This window comes from Sturnira hondurensis, unplaced genomic scaffold, assembly GCF_014824575.4.
Source record: "Sturnira hondurensis isolate 20B ecotype Veracruz unplaced genomic scaffold, ASM1482457v3 Scaffold0021555, whole genome shotgun sequence".
Classification (NCBI taxonomy): domain Eukaryota; kingdom Metazoa; phylum Chordata; class Mammalia; order Chiroptera; family Phyllostomidae; genus Sturnira; species Sturnira hondurensis.
This window is the reverse complement of record NW_028094186.1, coordinates 2,318,386-2,328,839: the sequence shown is the minus strand read 5'-3', so window position 1 is coordinate 2,328,839 and position 10,454 is coordinate 2,318,386.

Below are 10,454 nucleotides of genomic sequence, written 5' to 3'. Positions count from 1 at the left end.
CCTTTCACATCGTTCCATCTTGTAAAAATGCTGTGACACGTGACTTGGCCTGAGCTCTACCGCCAGGCTGCAATGAGGCCCTTGCAGAGGCAACCAAAGAGTAGGCGTTATTGGCCCCATTTTGCAAGTGGACAACCTTCAGTGAAGGCGGCCAGACGACAGCCCCGAAGGTACACAGATGGTGTGGAGCCCAGGGAAGGGCAGGAACCTAGATACCAGAATCTACTCAGACACAGACCCTGGGGAAGCAGGCAAGGTTTGGCCTGCCAAACCTTACCTGCCCATGGCTGGGCCTGCACAGAGAACTTCAGCTCTCTGCACCCCACTGGGGTGACAGACCCACCCTGCCAGGGTAACCAATCAGGAGCCTCCTGAAACGGCTGTGTGGCTGGGAACCTTGGGGTTCTGTGAGCGCTGGCCCCGCCCCATGGCATCTTCAGGCTCTGTGATAGGCTCCACGGACTGGGGGGTGGGGCTGCACGTGGCCCTCCTGGAGCTAGGCACCTGGGCACAGCTCAGATTGTCCATAACCAGGAGGCCACAGGGTTGGGTGGGAGCCTCTGGGGTGGCCGTGGCTGGGAGTAAACCCACCCTGCTCCCAGCTTGCATTGGATTCTCCACCACACTGCTCTCAGTGGTGGAAGTGGACTAGACCGCTGGGCTGCCATCCAGGTCATCAAGGAGAAGCTAGTGGTATCCATGAAGGCATTGCAGAAGCAGTATGTGTCAGCAGACACAGTGGCACTAGCAAAGATGGAGATGCCAATACCATGTGCAGCGCCCTGGAGGCCGTGTTCGTCCACGGCCTACCTGCCGAGCACATTGTGGAGCGGGGATGGGACAAGAAGTGTGCCCCCCAGAAGCCTCTGCCTCGGCTTGTCTTCTGGTCCCTCCTGAAAGCTGTCACCCACAAACACATCATCTCAGGATTAAAGCACCTGATCCTTGTCAGCAGGGACGCGGGTCGCTGCCAGGCCCTCAGCCATGGTCAGAAGGAGTGCTGCCAGAAACTGCTCCTCCGGGAGCAGGCCCTCCTGTGCCGGGCTGTCAGGCACCGCCCTCCTTCCAGATGCCCAGGGGGCGAGCTCCCCAGCTTCCTGCAGGGCCTAGCATCCTTATCCCAACAACTCTCCAACAGGTCCACCGTCTTATAGGAGTAGATGCTCACCCCACTGGCCCTCTCTGGGTTCTGCCCACTCTCTGAGCTCAACCCTGTCACTCCCTCTGGTGCAAAACTACAGCGGAAGAAGTCTGCATTCTACTTCCCATTCTCAGGCTCAGAAGACCTCAAAGTCCAGCCCCAGTCTTACTGGGGCTGTAAGACCCAACAGAACAGGTGGCTCTCTGCCTCCTCCCCCCTCAGCCTGAACACGGCCTGTTCGTCCCAGCTGTCCTGCAGCCCGAACTCTGACAGCCTCCTGTGCCAGGAGAGTGGCTCTGGAGGGCTGGGTGGTTCTGAGGAGCCCAAGTCAGAGGACTCAGACCTGGGGACAGCCAATGCTGATGACTCAGCCCTGTCTGTGCAGGAGTGAGCACCCCTCCTCCACTCCTTACCTCCTCTTCTTTCTTCTCTTCCTCTTTCCCTCCCCCATTTCCTAACGTGTGATTGCCCGTCATGGAGCACTGCGCTCTATTAGGGCGCTAGGAAAGGCAAAGGGAACATGTCCCTCTTCCTCAGGCACTGAGGTTGCTGGAGCTGTAACTGGAGGTGAAATGGGGCCAGTGAGGAGAATGGGTTTAGATGGCTCAGAGCTGGTTCAAGCTCTAGTTCTGTCCTGGGTGACAAATTACTTATTCTCTCTGGGACTCAGTGTAAAATAGGATTGTCTTCTGTATCTAGAGAGAAGAAAACCAATAGTTCACAGCTTTTACATCTTCCAAAAAGCACAAGGAAGCGTGATGCATAGGGTGATCTTCTGTGACCTCACAGATGACCTCCCAGAGGACACAACCCTGGATGCTGCCTGGAGGAGGTGGTAGATAAATGGGGCCCAGCCTGGTATGGACAAGAAGTACGTGAAGCAATGCCACCGACTAGAGAAGGGAGACTGGGCAGAGCCTTCTCCATTCAAGCTTTTCAACATTAATTTTTTAATAGATGATGTATATTTGTGGTTAAAAAAACATCTAACATGTTGTAATCAGTAAAAAGTCTTTCCTACTCCTACAACCATAATTATTTTCCTGAATATTCTTCCAGTGTTTCTAAATACATCTATAACCAATGTGCATATTTTTTTAAGATTTTATTTATTTATCTTTAGAGGGGAAGGGAAGGAGAGAAGGAGAGAAATATCAATGTATGGTTGCCTCTGGTGTGTCCCCTGCTGGGAACTGGCCTGCAACCCAGGCATGTGCCCTGACTGGGAATCGAACCACGATCATCTTGTTCGCAGGCCCACACTCAATCCACTGAACTACACCAGCCAGGGCCATATTTTAAAAATTTATTTTTTACCCCCCACCACCACTCTTTCCACAAAAGCTAGCATAATAAATACATTATTCTACACCTTGTTTTGGAGGCGGTCTTTTCCTATTAGAGTTTTTTTCCCCCTGTGGCATATTTTTCCATTGTGTGAACAAACCTTATTTTATTTAACTAGCCCCGTATTTAGTGGACATTGGGGTTTAGTGTTGTAGCCGTCACCTTGTGCACGTGGTCTTTTTAGTTCTGTGCAGTTGTCTCTGTTCAGGAAATTCCCAGAAGCAAAATTACTGAGCCAAAGAATAGTTTGATTTGCAATTTGCACAGATATTGCCTGTTCACACGCCATGGGGAATGTACCTGTGTCCTTCAGCCTTGTCACAGAAAGCTGACTTATCAAACTTCTGGATATTTGCTCATCTAATAGGTAAACAGCGGTAACCTTAAGCATTTCCTCCCTTTGGCTCCATGTTCCATCAGCCCATGGCGAGGACCTTCTTTTTCTCTCCTGCTCTTCCCACCACTCCCACCTTTGGCCCAAGTCTTTACAGTGCTCCCCGAACTGGTGTGGGAATAACACCAGCTTGGAGCGGGGTTGGCCTGGAGCAGATCTGCTGTCGCTCCAAGCCCTGGTCTACCACTCACAGGTCCAGTAATGTCAGGCAAATTGCTGACTCTTTTTAAAGTTCTGGATTTTTTTCATCATTAAAATGGAGCTCCCCTCACAGGGCCGTTCGAGGATCAAGTCAGATGCCTGGTAGTGTGTTGCACCCGTAAGAATGTCTCGTAGGCCCCAAACAGCTTCTGAGCCCCGAGCAGATCAAACTTTTCCAGTGTCAAACCGATGGATTCAGACAGACCATGTTGGAAAGCAGCAGCCCCTGCCCCACGCGGCTGGGCCTGCACAGGACTTAGGCTCACGCTGGCGTCTGTCTCCTGCAGCCTCTCCCTCTCCCTCCTCCCACAGACCAGCCAGCCTTCCCTTCCTCATGGGTCTGTCTGCCTTTATCTTCCATGAGTCTTGTGATTGGAAAATCCTAGCGTCCGTCACTGAGCCAGTGTGCATCCACCCCGTGTGGTTATTATGGGGAACTCACGGGAGCAGACTGACACCGGACAGTGCTGTGAGGCACCAACGCACACGCGCAAGCGCACATCCAGTTTTCTTAGCGCTGGGCTTGGAATCCGGCTTCCAGCAGCCCTAGTGTTCCTTGGAGTGTGTGCTTTAAGGGTGAAGATTCTACTAACACCTAAGAGTTCCCTTAAGCGACGTTCATTATATTACTTAAATGTAACTTCAAATTAGGCATAAATACATTGTGCTTATAACTCTTAACGATAAAATCAAAACACCTACAAATGAAAGTACAAGACACTAACATTCCAAAGGAAATGTACTGATACAATATTTTGCTGAGATCAAAACGCAGTTTGCCGTGTGACTAGAGGATGGACGGCCCTGAGTGGCTTCTTGTGTGCTCATTGGATCTGAATCACGATTATCACTGGGAAGGACGGGTCAGTCTAGTGGTTCAGAACGTGGACTCATGCTCTGACTGGCGTGGCTCCGTGGATGGAGCTCCAGCCTAAAACCGAGAAGTCACTGGTTTGCTTCCTGATCGGGCCTTCGGACCAGGTCCCCAATTGGGGGCGTATGAGAGGTAACTGATCAGTGCATCTCTCACACACTGACGTTTCTCTCCTTCTCTCTAAAAGTAAATAAATAAAATCTTTAAAAAAAAAACCAGAATGTGGACTCGGGAGCCAGATCTTCCTTAACCCTTTTTTTGATGTTGGGTAAGTTACCTGACCTCGATGTCCTCATCTGTAACATTGTGATAAGAATGTTTCAGCCATGGCTGGTATAGCTCAGTGGATTGAGCATGGGCCTGTGAAGCAAAGGGTTGCCAGTTCAATTCCCAGCAGGGCATATGCCTGGGTGGCAGGTCAGGTCTCCGGTAGGGGACACACGAGAGGCAGCCACACACTGATGTTTCTCTCCCACTCTTTCTCCTTCCTGTCCCCTCTCTCTAAAAATAAATAAAATATTTTTTAAAAGAATGTTTCAGAGGAGTGCTGGGAAGATGAAATCAGTTAAGACAGTGCTTAGAGCAGTGCCTGACACCTGGTGGGGGCCCAATAAACAGGGGGTGTCACTGCCTCTTACTGCCGAGGATTCCTGAGACATGGCGACATCGGTTCTCCTGCTAACTGTCTCTGTGAAACTGCTGCAGAAAGCTGGCGGGTGATGCTTGTCAGGTGTCATCGTGAGGCCTTCCCTGGGTGGGAATGATTCTTCGCATATGCAGCCCCCGTCTGTGCATTTACTAGTGGCCCTTGACTGCCACATGCCACTGACATGGTAGTCTGCACGTCTGGGAAGACCACAGGCCCAGCACCACTTGGCAGGGGTGGCCGTCTCTAGAAGGTGGCCGTACAGAGTCTCCAGGCTGTGTGCAGGTAACACATACCCTTTTTTTCAGGTGGTTTTCTAAGAGAAAGCACAAAGCTTACATTTTTTGAACAGGCTGCTTTTGAAAACCGCTGCCCTGAGCCAGGCAGAAGTGGGAAGACGAGCAGTCACACTGTTTCATTTCTCTGTTGCAGGTTCCTTGCAGTTTTCCCAAGTTTTCTTTCTTTTGCCTTTCTTTCAAAAATCTCATCTCTCGCTCTTTCCGCAGTCGACGTGTCTGTCTCTCTTATTCTCACTGGGTCCTGAAGACCAGAACTGACTCTGGGGAAGCTCTGTGAACTTGATGTCACCTCGACTTTGGTTTTGGTCTGGTGGAAGCTCTCATTTATTGCACGAGCTTCTTGCTTTTGGGCGGCATTTCTTTATGCATCAAGTCACTCAGCTAACACCCAGGCTACTCAATCATTACAATCTTTCTAATAGATTAGAATTCATTGATAACTGATAACCATGATGGTAATACTCATGGGTATTTTCATAATTCTGCTCCTTTCCTTGCATTTTTATATCTGTGTACACGGACGCTAAGCGATCTTATCAATGATACTAAAAAACAGCTACAATAACAAAATATGTTGTGACATGAAATGGAAAAGATTTGATTTCTCAGAATCCCCATCCCAGAGGTAAAAGTGAGTTTGGACGTCATAGAGTCTAATCCTCATGTCACAAGATTAGAACTGAATTCATGGAGCGTGCTTGGAAGCCCACAGGAAGGTGGCCCGGGGGCCTTGTCATCCCCAACTCCCAGGCCAGTGCTTTTTCTGCTTTTCTTGTGTTAGCCTCTTAAAGACACTCAGAGGCAGTGACTCCAGTCACAAAAAAAAAAAAAAAAAAAAAAAAGGCAAAAAAGGGGAGGGGCCGTTACCCTAATAGGATACAATAAATAAAAAACATCCTAGGTGTTGAAGTCAATGACTTAGTAGTTTTAATCAATGAACTTGATGTTCCCTATTTGGTCCTCGTACCATTGGGGTTCGAACTACTTTTCAATACTGTGCTCTTGGTAGCCAGCAATTGCACTGACATTTTTTGTAGCCTTTTCTAGATTTTTTAAAAAATATTTTATTTATTTATCTTTAGAGGGGAAGGGAAGGAGAGAGGTAGAGAAACATCAGTGTATGGTTGCTTCTTGTGCATCCCCTGCTGGAAACTGGCCCCTGGCAGGAACTAGCCTGCAACCCAGGAATGTGCCCTGACTGGTAATCGAACCGCGATTGTCTGGTTCACAGGCCCGCGCTCAATCCACTGAGCTACACCAGCCAGGGCTTCCTTTTCTAGATTTTAATAGTGATGAGATTCAACCATAGTTAGTCATGCCTGAGATGCGGCTCCTGGGAAGCAGAATGAGACCCAACACGACTGGAAACAGTTTGCAGTGAGATGACGCTCAGTGCTCGTAAAATGGAGTAACAAGATTGACACCTCACTGTGCTTCATATTTTCATACAGACTTTTATGGGCGGTGGCTTTATTTATGAAAGAGCAAATCTCAGACATAATTAAGCCGTGGGAAATGTGTGGAATTCTTCGGTGCATCAGGTTCCCCGTCTGCTGGACACGATTCCTTTCTGCAGACCTGTGCACTGTGTGCTGATCACGTAGCGAACTTGGTCGGTCCTCCTTTCCCTCGTTACTGGGCTCCTTTCCACACATTTGCATTCTCATCTTCCCATATGAAGGGAGACGAACCACCTCTACTAAGTGTGCCAATACAAAGCAACAAAGGCTTGCAAAAGTAGTTGCCTCCCAGCGGGAGAGGTAAGTTTATGTTGCAGAAGCTCACCTTGTAAGAAGTTAAATAAGTTTAAAGAATGGGATTTATGAACCTTATCCAACCATTTGATAAATGCCCAATTGTTTTCTGAAGTCCCCTTGGAGTGTGGATCATCCTCAGTGGAACACCTTTGCTTTCTCTAACCACAAATCGGGGGAAATGTTAACTTAAAGAGTATTGTTATTATGACCAAATATGCAGTCAACAAAGCAAAGGAAAATTTCAACAACTGCTAGGTTCACGGCCCGAAAAGAGTATAAAAGTGTTCATGTTCAAAATAGAGGTTTCCACCCAAAATTAAGAAGAATAGCCTTGGGCAGAGTGCAAGTATCTCTGCCCATTCAAACGTGATTTCCTTTTGAAACAAAATCACACCCTCTGCACACACACCTTTGCCTGAGTGCTCATTCTTGTCGTGATGGAAGGAAGAGGCGTGTCTCTGCAGATCAGATGGGTTCTCAGCGCTGCTTTGTGTTCAGTCCCCAGTCTTCCCAACTCACCTCGGGGCGAGGAGAGAGAGAGAGAGAGGAGGCTGATGCTGTTACTGGGCCGGGTTCTTCCAGCTGCTTCTCAGCCGAAGTGCGGGCCCCAGCGAGGACTGATTTACATTTCTGCTGGGTTGTGCTTATCTTCCCAGTGAAAGAAAAGTTTCTTCGTCATTCTATCCTAATCGAACCCAGGAGGTGAATTTGTTATTTTGTCTGAACATGTTTGGGGCGCCTTAACCTTGCTGGTACTATAAGCTCTTGTGAATGTTCATTGTACTTCAAAAAACCGGTCAGTAATTTACACACACGTATTCCATATCTTAGTGTGCTTAAAGTGGCAGTCCGTTGTTCATAGTAGTTTCTTACTTCTCAACTTGGGCTGTCCTGTATTTTGAGGGTATTTAAATGTCCCTCATTCTATTAAGGCGGCAAAAGAGGACTGTAACTTTTTCAGAGCCTTTGTGATTCATTATAACAAGTTTTGTTTTTAAAGCTAATCAAAATAAAATTGGTGTTCTTTCCATCAATCCATTGAATTGAGTTCCTTGAGTGTAGAACTTTTAATACGTGTCACTCATATTCAGACAATAACACAAAAAAGACAGAAAAGTGAAATATTGTGTTTATTCCTTTACCTAGATATCAGTTGAACTTCAGTGCTGCCGGGCCCGAGTCAAGGCTGTTGACTCCCTGCCAACGCTGGGAATAACCACCGCAGTGTGTAGCCTTCACCAACAGAAGCTTCAACCGGGTGTGCTCTTCAGTTAAAAATAATCTCTTCCTATTAAAGGCTTATTTTCTGCCTTGGTTAAAAACAAATCTCCAGCCCTGCTGGTGTGGCTCAGTGGATTGAGGGCCGGTCTATGAACTGAGGAGTCGCTGGTTCAATTCCCAGTCTGGGCATGTGCCTGGGTTGCAGGCCTGTTCCCAGCAGGGGATGCACAAGAGGCGACCATACAGTGATGTTTCTCTCCCTCTCTCCTTCCCTTCCCCTCTAAAGATAAATAAATAAAATCTTTAAAAAAATAAAAAAAGAACAAATCTCCAAATCAAAATATTGAAGCTAGAAATGACTGTACAGATTATCTAGTACAGTAGGGCTGTTTTTACACCTATTTTTAAGCCACAGAACTCCGCTCTTTGTTCAAATGAAATCTTAGATGAATCCCAATGTGAAAATGGTGGCAAAAGAACAGGGCAGGTGGAAACGCTCCTTTCGAAGGGGTGGGGCGTGGGGACACTAGGCCCCTCTGAACAGAAACCCATCCTCCAGCCTCCAACTCTCGGGAGAACTCACCACAACAGTTCAAACAGTCCCCACCCTCCGAACCCCTTCTACACCTTTATAAGCAAATGGCCCAGAGGCATTGCCTGATGCACCTGTGGTAGCCCTCGGGGACTAGAAACTAAGCTTCTGGCCTTTGTCCCTGGTTCTTCCTGCCACGTGCCACTGCTGTGGCAAACTGAAACCTTTAACTTTTCAGGAGAGATTGTATTAGGATTCAAAGGTTCTTAACAGTACTAGTGTTTCTGTTTGTTGGTTTTCATAAATCTAGAGGAGCTGGGAACATTTCCACTTCAACGTCCTTTTCGGAGCTGTGTTCTGTGGGCTGCCTCCAGGGGGCGCCAAGCTCCCAGGTTACGGGATTTAACACTGCATGCCTGCTTCCCTGGATTTTTACTTGTGCATATGACATTAGAATAAGATTTCGCTTGNAGGCAATTTCCCAGCTAGGGGCACCAGTTTGCCTCCATAAATAATGGTGCAAAGAACGTTCTCAACATGACTCCTTATGGACCTGTCTGAGGGTATCTTTGGGACAGTCTCGTGAGATATCTATAAATCTATATCTATATCCATATCTATATCTAACCCTATATACAAGACATCTAGATGTCTTCAGGAAACTGCTGAGTCAGAGATTCTGTTCTTATTGCTATAACTAAGTCCAGGCAGATGTCCTTGAGAATAACCAACCCAGTCTGCCCTGCCACCAGGATTGTATCAGTTGCCTACTTTCCCACCCGCTGGTTATACTTGTACTATTTACTTTCTATAATTTTTGAGAATCCAATAGGTGTAAGTGCTGTCGTCTTCTCACCGAAATCCTGGGTCTGAGTGTCCTTCCCAGGCTCACTTTTCCTTTTTTCTTTAAATTATATTTTATTGATTATGCTATCACAGTTGTCCTAATTTTTCCCCCTCAGTCCCCCTCCACCCAGCACGACCCACTCACTCCCTTAGGCAATCCCCACACCACTGTTCATGTACTCGGGCCATGCATATACTTTATCGGCTACTCCATTCCTCTACTGTCCTCTACATCCATCCCCATGGCTATTCTGTAACTACCTATTTGTACTTCTTAATCCCCTCGCCTCTTCAATCGTTCACCCTCACAGCACCCTCCCATCTGGCAACCATCAAAATGTTCCCCACAAACAGAATTCTGTCTCTATTCTTCTTGTTTCCTTAGTTTGATTTGTAAATTCACCTGTTGACAGATTGGTTTGGGTTTTTTTTTTTTTGCGATTTTATTCGTAGTTTTCAATAAGTTTCTTTAACATTTCACAGAATAATAGTTTGGTGATGATGAACTCCTTTACCTTTTTTTCTTGTCTGGGCAGCTCTTTATCTGCCCTTTGATTCTAAATGTTAGCTTTGCTGGGTATGCAATCTTGGCTGCAGGTCCCTGCTCTGCGTGATTCTGAGCATTTCTTGCCAGTCCCTTCTAGCCTGCGGTTTCTTTTGGGAAATCAGTTGACAGTCCGATGACGTTCGCCTGCAGGTAATTAACTGCATTTTCCTTGCCGATTTTAAGGTTTTTCTCTTTATCTTTCAACTTTGACATTTGAATTATGATGTGTCTTGGAGCAGGCCTCTCCGCATCCATCTTGTTTGGGACTCTCTGTGCTTCCTGGACTTCCAGGTCCATTTCCTTCACCAAATTAGGGAAGTTCTCTTCCATTATTTATTTCAAATAGATTTCCAGTTACTCCCACTTCCTCTTTTCCTTCTGGCACCCCTATGAGGCAAATGTTGGAATGCTTGAAGTTGTCCCAGAGGCTACTTACTCTATCCCCATTTTCTTTGGATTCTTTTCTTCATGTCATTGTTCCAATTGGTTGTTTTTTGCTACCTTATGTTCCAGATCACTGATTGATTGGATTCTCGGCTTTCTCCACTCTACTGTTGTTTCCCTGTAAATTATTCTTTATTTCCGTTAGTGGATCCTTTGTTTCTGACTGGATCACTTTGTATGTTGCTGAGGTCCTCCCCGAGTTCCT